The sequence below is a fragment of the Callorhinus ursinus genome, unplaced genomic scaffold, assembly GCF_003265705.2.
Source record: "Callorhinus ursinus isolate GAN/ISIS: 27379988/994484 unplaced genomic scaffold, GSC_fseal_2.0 scaffold53, whole genome shotgun sequence".
In the NCBI taxonomy this organism is placed as follows: domain Eukaryota; kingdom Metazoa; phylum Chordata; class Mammalia; order Carnivora; family Otariidae; genus Callorhinus; species Callorhinus ursinus.
In genome coordinates, this window is record NW_027397115.1 from 891,788 (window position 1) to 903,794 (window position 12,007).

Here is a 12,007-nt window from a genome sequence, read left to right on the forward strand (position 1 = left end):
TTCTCTCTTCTTTTGACGTTTCAGGCTCCAAGACAAGAGGAACCGCACCTGGAGGTGAGTGGGCCCTAAGTCCAATGACCTGTGTCTGTGTAAGAAGAGGGAGGATGCAGAGGCACACACAGTCAACATGAAGACCATGTGACTAGACAGAGACAGAGGGGTGCAGCCACAAGCCAAGGGGCACATGGAGCCACCAGAAGCGTCAAGAGTCGGGAAGGAGCCTCCCAAGAGCCTGCAAAGCGAGCCCAGCCCTGCTCACACCTGGATTTCAGACTTCTAGCCTCTGGATGGTGGGAGACCACACTGCCATTGTTTTAAACCTCCCAGTGTCCCAGGGGGACTTGGTCACAGCAGTCCCAGGACACTCATATGGGAAACAGAAGAAAATGCTCCAATTCCTGGCCCTGGAAGATGGTGAGGGGGGCATGGGCCCAGAAGAGGAAGGCAAGCAGGACAAGAGAAGGTGCAAGCCTGGGCAACACCAGGCTGTCCCCCATCTTTCTGTTGAAGCCCTCTGCAAGGAGGTGGCCAGAGCAAGGCGAGGCTGGGCAGAGGGAGGCCCCTGGGGCTGAGCCATCCTGAGCTGCCACAGGTCTTCCTGGAGGCTGGACAGGGTCTGGCTTGGGGCTGACATGGTGCTGAGAAGAGGGCACCTGGTAGGAAGAACAGCTCTGTAACAAAACCCCTGAAGAGGCCCAGTGGACTGACAGATGCCATTGTGGAGATGCTGTGGGTGGAGGAGGGGCAAAAAAGATATCATATGAGGAGACCCAAAGGAACTGGACATTTGTTTTGATTTGCTCTGCAGACTGGTTAGAGAGTGGGCTTGGGAGGCAGGGCCCAAATCCCACCCTACACTCATCTGTGCTGTGACCTCAGACGACCCACACAACCTCCTTGTGACTCAGTTTCCTCACTGTAAAATGGGGAAACAGTAATACCTCCCCCATATGGTGGTGTGAGAGTTGTGTGGATTGTAAGTGCGCCTGGTCTAAAGTACCAGCTCAAAAGAGTCAATAAATACAAGTTAACTTTTCTTCTTGCCTCCCGCTAACCAGGAACAGGGCTTTAGAGAAGAGCCAGTCAACCACAGGCAAAGGAAAGGAGCGCTCTGCTGTGTGTGTGTCTGAGCCACAGAGTGAGCTCTGTTTCTTCATACCATGAAACTCTTCCAGAATCGTTAACAGTTACTGGCTGTATATTATTAACCATTGGCCCAGATGTCCCAGTGTCCCAAACATGGCCCAGCACATAGTAGGTATTCAATAAATTAACTGTTGAATCAGTGCAGCATTGGAGAAGATAAAGAAATGGCCTAACTTCGATCAGGAGCTACGTCAGCCCCATGGCAGATTCAGTGACCCATCCAGTGACTGCCCACCCTGTCCCCCCCCCAAGAAAGAAGTCAACTGTAATCAGGGCCCAATGAAAGCAGAGGACACCCCCAGCTCCTATGTCCCCACACAGTCAGGCATGAGGGGCAGGTGAGACTTGTGTCCATGAAACTCCAGTGTAAAGAGACTCCTCACTTGACATGGACCAAGCCGTGCTGCTCCAGTCTCTCATCTCTCAGAAACCCCAAAGGTTTATACAACAGAGCCACAACATGTGGGGAGGTTGAGCAAAAATGAAAATAATCATTTCAATCTCTTGGCAATGCCCCTAGTCAACTCCATAAGCAAACAGCAGGGTAAAATGAGCAGACTTGAAGCCCACTTGGTTCTCACGCCATGAGCACCTCACTGCTGAGCATAATCCCAGTGCTAGCAGTATTTTTCATGCACCGCACACTGACTAGACAAGTCCCCTGCTGCATGTGGTGATCAAACAAAGAAATAAGATAAGCTTTAACACCAAAGGAAAAACTGACTGAATTTGAGGTACTGAGAAATACTGTTAGCAGGTTGCAAAAACCAGCCTCAATCCCTCACACCTCCCTGTTTCCACAGCCTTTGCAAGGGGACTTTGCTGCTCTTCCCATTAAGATCAGGGGACTTTTTCTCTACCCCTCGACTCTGGGTGACAGGGTGGCATTAATGACCGTGAGCTGGTTCCGAGCCTAGCACTCAAGAACTCTGTATGCTTCTGCTCTGCCTCAGCCATGAGAACAAGCCCCAGCTAGCCGCCTGGAGGACGAGAGACCACGTGGAGCCAAGACAAGCCTTCCCGGCGAGGCCACCTTAGTCCAGCCAGTGCCCAGCAGAGCTGCCTGCTGCCCACAGACACCTGAGTGAGCCCGGCCAAGACAAGACCCACTAGACTGAGGCCAGCCTAAGATACTGACCCTCAGCATCATAAGCTCAACAAATGGCTGTCATTTTAAGCCACTATGTTTGGGGTTGTTAGGTAGCAAGAACTAACCGAATAGTATGATAGCAACATGGTGCCTACCTGAGGAATTTGAAGGGTAATTTTGACCAGTGGTGATTTTTGCCTTACCCCATATCCCTCATAGGCTGTGACTACATGATAACCCACTTTTCCCAGGATCCGCTGCTGGGATAGACAACTGCACCAGCACTGAAAGGGGTCAGAATTGATGAGGCCCTCTGGCAGTGGCATTGTACTTTCTGTTTTCTTCAAATATTGAAAGGTCTTGACAGAGTTTCTTCAGCTTCCTTTTTCCCACCGTTGGTCACCCTGCAGGCTAACTCAGCTTTGACGATGGCCTCTGTGTCTGATCCTTGCCCTCTGTTTTCTCGCCCACTTCTCTGAAGGGCCTCGATAGCTAAAAACTAGCATTTTAACCCACAGCAAGATTATTTTCCACCAGTTCTTAAGGCAATCCAGCTCAAGGACTCGCATGCTTTTTGACATCCATTTGAGATCAACACTGTTAGAATGCAAAAGAAACAGCTAGGAGAGAGGCCACAGGACACACAGGAGAGCTCTCACTGGCCGAGAGAGTTGGCAGCATGGATATCCCACTGTCCCTGGCTTAGAAAATACTGTAGGTTCTGCCACACTCGGTCTCATCAGCTGGACGTTGTGCCAAAATGATGGGGGTGTTCACATTAACAACGCACTGTTTATTTAGTAAAATATTTCAAACAAAAAGTGGTAGAATGTACATTATTAGCACTGCTCAGGATGACATTAAATAGAGGAGTCCAGTTTAGCTTTCACGTATTGAAAATTCATTTTTTCATCCATTCGAATGTTTATGGAACATGTACTCCATGTCAGGTGTTATTTCATGTGCTGGTTTCCCTTATGATACACCAGTACACAGACAGGTGAGAGAGCTTTTTTTTAAATAAATTATATAATGCATCAGAAAATAAGTGTCATGGGAAAAAAATCAGAGCATGGTAAGGAAGGGTAGGAGTGAGGTGGGGGGGTGTGGGAGGAGGCAGGCAAGGAGGGAGGGTTGCCATTTTAAATGGGATGGGTCAGGACGTCTAAACAAATACAGGAAGCGAGTGATGGAGTGAGCCACAGGGGTATCAGAGCCAAGGCCCTGAGGTGGGAATGTGTTTGGCATGCTTGAGACATGATACACTAAATGCAAAGGAAATTCATTCACAGATACCAACCTGCCCAACTATATTTTGTGATTCCTTCAGGGAAAGTCTATTTCCCCGGACCTTTGTTTCCTCAACCACAAAGCAAGGAGAAAAATGTCTAGGTACCAAGTGACCTCCAATTGTAGCTTTCGAGGTACTCTTCTCAGTTAAATAACAAGAGGCCTGTCCCCATCACCATTGTCACTGTTACTCTCCTCTATGGCAGATGGAGAAAGCACAGCTTAGAGCTCTCTTTTTGGCCAAGAGATGGGGATAAGCCAAAGGGGAGAACCATCCTCCAGGACCACCTCCCTTTATCCACAGACCATGAGTTTGAAGGTCACCTTTGCTGTTGTGTATCCCAACACCAGTTCTCCGCACCACAGGCCTGGCCATGCTGGAGGCTTATCATGATCCCTTGCAGCTCAGGACACATAAAATAAAATGGTACATAACACTATAATTCATGATCGCCTGGCAGGCTATAAACAGATTTGTGTGTTTACAGTGTGAGATAACATAATTCAGAATATGGTATTGGAGATGGTTATTGTTTTCTATGATTATACTAATTAGGCAGGAAAACTGCAAACAGATGTGGTGCTGAATTCAAAGCAGAGTAGGACAGAGGGTCCCAAATATTGATGGAATTCAGAAGATTACAAGAGTTAACCCCCACCTATTCAAATGCCCACTCTGGGAATGCTGCATGTGGGCAGGCATTCTTTGTACATATGCACCTTGTGTGCACTGAACGCAATGCACAGATCCACATTACAGGGGCCTGTGGGCTCTACTTGTTAAAGTCATGTCAATTAGGACCCACAAAGATGATGCTTTGGCTGACAAGCGATGGTACTCCTCCAACTTCTCCATCTTTTGGCAGTGCCAGGCTGCGCTGAACTTTGTTTTTTCAATTAAGCTACAATTTACATACGGTACTGTTTACCTTTTTAGTATATGGTTCTGTGAATTTTGATAAGCAGACACACTAGTGTAGCCACCAAAAGAATGGAGATACAGAAGAATACCTCCTCCTCCCAGTTACCCTACACCTCTTCTGATCACCCCCTTCCCCTCCCCTAGCCGGGTAACCACAGATCTATTTCTGTCCCTGTTGGTTTGCCTTGTCCAGATGTGATATAAATGGAACTGCACAGTACGTAACTTTTCTAGTCGGACTTCTTTCACTCATCATAATGCCTCTGAGATGCATCCAGGTTGTTGCGTGCTTCATTAGTTCATCCTTGTTATTGCTGGGTTGTATTCCAGTATGTTGGTGTGTCACAGTTTGTTTATTTACTTTCCCCACCTACTGGGTGGTGTCTGAGGAAGCACTGCAGAAAGTCAGGACATTCACACTGCCTAACAGCAAGGAGGCCACCCCTGTCCACGGTGGCAGTGGAGGCCACGTGGGAAGTAATAACAAGGCATCCTATGTCTTCCAGGCACTGCTATCTCCCAGGGAGAAATCAGTGATGGCCCAGTGGGGAGCCAAATTACCACCCTCTCCAAGGACTAATGAGAAGCTCCTCCTTGGGGGTTGAGACGGAGTGAGCAACCTGGCCGTCTATCTACCTGCTTCTCCTGCTGAGCAGTATCAAAGAAAGCCAGCTAAAACAGGAGGTTTAATCAATCCAGGCTCTCATAACACAGCACTGAAAAAGTCTACATTTCAATCAAAACTCATCTGCCATACCCAAGAAACAGGAAGAAACTGACTGAAAAAAGAAAATCCACAGATGCTAACACCAAGATGCAAGAAATGTTGGAATTATCTGACAAAGATTTTAGAGCAGCTATCATAAAAATGTTTCAATGAACACTTATGAATATGCTTGAAACAAATTTAAAAAATAGAAAGTTTCAGCAAAAAAAAAAAAAGAAAAGAAAAGAAAGAAAAGAACAACCAAATGGAAATTTTAGAACTGAAAAATGCTATAACCAAAATTTTAAAAACTCAGTGGATGGGCTCAAGAGCAGGATGGAAGGGACAGAAAAAAAGAATCAATGTATTTGAAGATAAAATAATAGAAATTCCCAGTCTGAACTACAGAGAGAAAACAGGGTGAAAAAATGAACAGAGTCTCAGGAACCTGTGAGACTAACAAAAAGTGTAATATTCATGTCATCAGAGTCCTGGCAGGAGAAGTAAAAGGGGACTGAGTTCAAACAGTACTTAAATAATGGCTGAAAACTCCAACTTGGCAAAAGACATAAAACCTACAGATTCAGGAAGCTAGTGAATCCCAAACAAGATAAAACCAAAGAAACCCTCACCAAAATACACCAGAGTCAAACTTCTGACCTCTAAAGACAAAGAAAAAAATCTTGAAAACAATGAGAAAGAAATGACACCTTACCTAAAGGGGAAAACCATTCTAATGACAGCAAATTTCTCATCAGAAACTTGGAGGTCAGAAGAAAATGGTACATTTTGAAAGGGCTGAAATAAAAGAACTGTCAACCCAAAATCTATATCCAGAAAAAAATATCCTCCTTGAATGAAGGGGAAATCAAAACACTCTCAAATAAAAGAGAACCAAGAGAATTTGTCACCAGCAGACCTACCCTAAAGGAATACCTAAAGGAAGTTCTCTAAACAGAAAGGAAATAATAAAAGAAGGAAAGTTGGAACATCAAGAAGGAAAAAGAGGGGGCACCTGGGTGACTCAGTCATTGGGCATCTGTCATCGGCTCGGGTCGTGGTCCCAAGGTCCTGGGATCGAGCCCCACATCGGGCTCTCTGCTCAGAGGGAGGCCTGCTTCTCCCTCTCCCACTCCCCCTGCTTGTGTTCCTTCTCTCACTGTCTCTCTCTCTGTCAAATAAATAAAATCTTAAAAAAAAAAAAAAGGAAAAAGAGTAGCAGAGTAAAAATATAGGTTAATACAGGTAATATTAGTATACCTATAGAAATATAGGTAAATTCTAAATTTCCCTTAGAACTTTTAAAATGATGTTTTATGGCTGAAACAAAAACAACACTGTCTCATATGGTTCTAAATGCATGTAGAATATTTAAGATAACCATAAATGGGGGAGGGCAAATGAAGATAAGGTTGTTATACTTCAGTCCCAATGGTAAAATAATGACACCAGTGGACTCTGATGAACTACATGTCTACGATGTCATACAGAGAGCAACCGCATACTCAAGATGGGGATATCTGATGGAGTCTGCCTAAACCACGGGCCACAGATGTGGTCTCTCTGCAACTGTACAGCCTAAGACCAGAGATGATGTGTCTGTAGCCTTCTTGACAGAGAAACTAGGGGCCCGGCAGTCAGAGCACAGCCCATCTGTGGCTGGGGGGATCTACACAAAGTGGCTGCTCCCTCAGCAAGACCTACTTCTCTCCACACAGTCCACGAGCTCTGAAGAGCTCTGTCCCTACTGGTGTCCAAACTCCCAGTGCACACCAACATTTCCTGCTTCCTGCCTGCACTCCAGGATATTTACCTACTGTTTACCCAGCAACTCCAGACAAGCTCCAGTCTGGTTAACCCAGTCAACTTCTCTGCTGTTCAATGGCAAAACCACAGCTTCTCCAATGAGGTCTGAACCCCTTCCAAGTATGTCCTTTCTTGGGTAATCTCTCTACCCTAAGGTACCACACAGAGTTGCCTTATATCTTATAATTGGTCTTTTATTACAGTTCATCATTCTTATGTTAAACTTCTGGAGTGTCAATTACTGTGGTTTCTGTCTCCTGATTAGACACAGACTACTACAGAATTCTAGGAGTGGTCCCGGGACACAGATCCCTAAAGATGGGATCTAGGGACTGATCTGGTCATGCCCCTGGACCTGAGTGTGATGCTGAGCTCCTTGCCAATGAGAAATGTGTTGCTTGTAACCTCTGACATGCGGTGGCATCACAATTAATCAAGCTATCATCTGTGGTTGACTGTGATAAAGTGCCAACTGCAGCACGTGCCTTGGGAGCTCAAGTGGCTTCTGCTCTTGCCGTGTTGGCAGTAATGATGACTACAAGGGCTGTGGTGTGGGATGAATGTTTCTGAGTGCCCTTGAGTGCTTACGGAGAGAAAATGACAAGCTCAGGTCTGTTAACTCCCACCTCAAGTCATGGTCTGAGAAGCAGACAGCCTCCATGACAGCCCTAAAAGAATCTCTTCTTTCTCGTAGCCACAGGGCCGACATTGCTGAAAATCAAACACAAAATGTAATGGTATAAGTTGCTGAATTAAAATGGCAGCTGAATTCACAGTCTTGCCAAGTTTCTCATGTAAAAATTAGGTCATTAATGGGGAAAAAATGAGATCCTTGAAACGTGGAATAAGGACATCTCATTGGACCTCAAGAAATTGACAATGTTGATGTCTGGGTCATCCTGAGTCTCTCTTAGCAGCAGCAACAGATTCCCCTCCAATGTCTAAGACCTGTCTCTGTCAGTTTAAAAGCCCTGTGATACCCTCATTTGGGGAAGACACCTTGAAAGGGGCTGCTCTTTCTTCTTTGAACCCACCCTAACTACCCCCTGTTGCCAAAAGACCCCAAACGAGAATCAAGTCTCAGCATGATTGGGTGGTCAGGTATACACTGTGACCCAGGAGGAAACAGCTTATCCACCAAAAGAACTGAAGGCCTTTGCTAATACATAGTCACAGAAACATGGGGAATATATGTGTGGAAACAGATTCAAAGGACATTGAGAAATACATTAATGAGGGGCCACTTCCGTCTCTGAAAACCTTTGTGGTTGCTGTTTATTCGGGCCAAGTATGACTATAGTGGATGCCACCCTTGGGATAGGCTCCTTGATTTCAATGTGATGTCTGAATTCCAGTATTGCAGAGGCCAAGTGGCAGCACTTAATTGTCAAAGGCAAAGTAGGCATGTCAACCACACAGCAGTAGGGACATGTCAGTAATCAGAATTCTCTGAGCCTCAGAGATCTTTAGCAGTGGCTGCTTAATCCTGGTGTCCCTAAGAGTGAAAAAGGTAGGGGCGCCTGGGTGGCTCAGTCAGTTAAGTGTCTGCCTTCGGCTCAGGTCATGATCCCAGGGTGCTAAGGATGGAGCCCCGTGTCGGGCTCCCTGCTCAGCAGAGAGCCTGTTTCTCCCTCTCCCTCTGCCTGCCACTCCCCCTGCTTGTGCTCTCTCTCTCTCTCTGTCAAATAAATAAATAAAATCTTAAAAAAAAAAAAAAAGAGTGAAAAACGTAGTCAGCCTACTAGGACGTTGCTTGGTCTACATGGCAAGAAACACTCTTAAGTGTGGTAGCAAACAACCTGACTCGAGTCACCAAATGGAGAATCATGGCCTTTCATCCAGTTCTCAGACCTAAGTCAGTTCACAGGCCAGAAGCCCCTGAAAGACAGGAGTGCTAGGTCTCCTGAAAGAGGACCCCCTCCTATTGCCACAAAGACACACTCGATCTTCCTTCTAAGCCTTCTCCCCAGAGGGACCTTTGGCCACATATTAGTGATGGAGGAAAAAGTAAATACTCGAACTTTTCCAGGGAATACTATATAATCCAAGGGTAAAGAATGCAGAGCAGGCTGAGGTCCTGCCCTGAGGGCAAGGAAACTCTGGAATGAACCACAACTTCATGGCCAACTGCAGAAATGAGGACTAGAATAGCTTTATGTGTGATCTCTATGCATACAGTACCAATGGGTCTGTTTACATATACTAATCATCCTCTACTTCTTTCTCCTTCATACTTTTAGATTTTATGCATGAGTTATTGGAGGTTAACTTTACAACTTGGTCTTTAGGGAAGAGAATATTGAGGAAGCCCTTGACTGAATTTGAGTAGTAATTAATATAGCCCATGACGGATATAACGACTGTTTGTTCTCATTTTGAAAGAGTTAAACTTCTTCAATTGTAGGAAGGAAAGATGTATCTTGTTAGGCAGAAATATGGAGTTGTTTCATTGTGTTAAGGAAGTCCCAATATGTACATGGAAGCTGAGTGGCCACAGGGGCAGGCCATGTCAGTTATTAATTTATTGCCTGTCAGAGCCAAATGTACCCTTCAACATATGCTATAGGATAAACAGTGCAATTCCTTTAAGATTTTAAAGACGGCACAATGTTAAGGGACATTCCAGGAAGGAGAGGCTTCCTGCAATTTTCAGCAGGGGCCAAGGAGAGGGTCAGTGGTGTGGGTGCAAGGACATCTACTGGAGCCTACCCCTGCCAAAGTCCCCAGATATACTCCCCCTGCAATCTTGCAACCTCAGCCTGACACCAAGCTGTCTGTAGCCCCACACATGGAAACCAAAGCTCCTGTTCAGAATGTATACAGCCTGCCTATGGCCAGAGAGTCACATGGTTGTGTAGCTCCTTCTGTATCCTATGCACAGCCCACCTGTGGCTGGGGTGGGCATCCACAGAGAACCACTCCACCTCCCACCCACGCAGCCCATTAGTTCCAAAGGCCTCTGTCCCCACTGGTGCCGATTCCCAGTGTAGACCCATGTCTCCTATTGTCCATCACCTGCTGACTGCCTACACTCTGGAATGTGGCCTATCATTCACCCAGTAACTCCAGGCAAGCTCCAGTCTGGCTAAACCAGCCAGCTTCTCTGCTGTTCGAGAGTCAAGCCATAGCCTCTCCAATGAGGTAGGAACCTCTTCCAAGTTTGTCCTTCTTCTCAATCCTAAAGTACTTTATAAAGTTTCCTTACATCTTAGAGTCATTCTCTACAAAGGTATTACTTCTTGTCATAACCTTCTCTTGTTTAACCTGTGTAATTTCTACTTCCTGCCAGGATCCAGAATGCCACACCAAGAGAGACCATCTCCCAGGCCATAACACAAACCTTAGTAAGAACTGAAATCAGAGTGTTCTCTGCCCAGAATAAAATCAAACTGGACGTCAATAATGGAAAGGTAACAGGAAAATCTCCGAACACTTGGAATGAATCAGCATACCACTAAGTAACCCATGTGTTTAAAGATGAAATATCAAGGGTAGCAACAACAACAACAAACACTGAATGAATGACAATGAAAATACAGCATCTCAGAATTTGTGGGGTGTAGCTAACACAGTGCTCAGAGGGAAATGTAGAGCACTAAAGGCTTGTATTTGACAAGAGAGCCACAAAGCAATAATCTAAGCTCCTACTTCAAGAACCTAGTGAAAGAAAAGCATCATAAACCCAAAGCAAGCAGAAGGAAGGAGATAATAAGGAAAAGGAAAGCAATTAATAAAGTTGGAAGAGAAAAATAATATAGTCAATGAAAGGAAAAATCTTCTTCTTCCAGAAGATCAATAAATTGATCTTCAGAATCTCTACAAATATTGAGAAAGGAAAAATGAGAGAAGACATGCATTAGCAGTATCAGGCAAGAAGCAGGGATATCACTACAGACCTTGTGGATACCAAATGGATAAAAAGGGAATTCTGTGAATAAGCATGATACTCAGATAAATTTGATAACCTAGATAAAATGGACAAATTCCTCAAAAAGCACAAACTATCACAATTTGCTAAATATGAAAGAGATCACTTATATAGCACTCTATTAAGGAGACTGAATTTGTAATTCTAAAACTCCCAAAAAAGAAGTCTCCAGACCCTGATGGTTTCACTGAAGAATTCTACATAATGTTTAAAAAAGAATCAATGCCAATTCTATACAACCTCTTCCAGAAAATAGAAGGGAAGGGAAGACTTCCTAACTAATTTTAGGAATCTACATGTTACCCTGACACCAAAACCAAAGACAGCACAAAACAGAAAACTATGGAGCAACATCCCTCTTGGATATAGAGGCAGAATCCTTCACAAAAATATTAGCAAACAGACTACAATATAAAAAGAACTATACACCATGGCCAAGGGTTCCAAGGATGTACCAATAGGATCCACCACATTAACACAGTAAAGGAGGAAAGTCACATGATCACACCAACTGATGTAGAAAAAGCTTTCGACAAAAGTCAAAATCTACATGTGGTAAAATCTCTCAGAACGCAGAAATAGAGGGAAAGTTTCTCAACTTGATGAGGAGCATCTACAAAACATCTACAGCTGATATTACACTTAATGGCAAAAAACTGAAATACTTCCTCCTTAAGTTCGGGAACAAGACAAAGATGCCTCTCTTATCATTTTCATTCAACACAGTACTGGAAGTTCCAACCAGTGTGATAAAGCAAGAAAGGAAATGAAAGACATATGGATAGGAAAGGAAGAAATAAAACTGTCCCTTTTTTGCAAATGACATGATTGTTTATGTAGAAAATTCCAAGAAATCTACAAAAAAAATTCCTAGAACTAATAAATTCATCAAAGTCACATGATACAAGTTCAACATACAAAAGTCAATTCTACTTTTATAACTAGCAATGAACAACTGGAAACCAAAGCTTAAAATACAGTGCCATTTAGAATCACTCAACAGTACTGAAATACTTAGGTATAAATCTAATGAAACCTATACAGGACCTATTTGCTGAAAAGTGGAAAGCACTAATGGAAGAACTCAAAGAAGGTCTAAATGAAGAAGGAGACATTGTG

The 12,007-nt window shown here is 44.3% G+C and overlaps 1 protein-coding gene across 7 annotated transcripts in view; it reads right to left on the bottom strand.

Moving 5' to 3' along the window:
- Positions 1 to 12,007, bottom strand: part of ZNF831 (zinc finger protein 831) — a 108,517-nt gene that overhangs the window by 76,288 nt on the left and 20,222 nt on the right. Inside the window, exon 1 of one of the 7 annotated variants that reach the window (XM_025853265.2) lies at positions 7,587 to 7,668. The exons of the other annotated variants lie outside the window; for them this stretch is intronic. The gene's annotated coding sequence lies outside the window, so the exon portion shown is untranslated. Of the gene's footprint in view, positions 1 to 7,586; positions 7,669 to 12,007 lie in introns of those variants that run through there. 7 annotated transcript variants of the gene reach the window in all.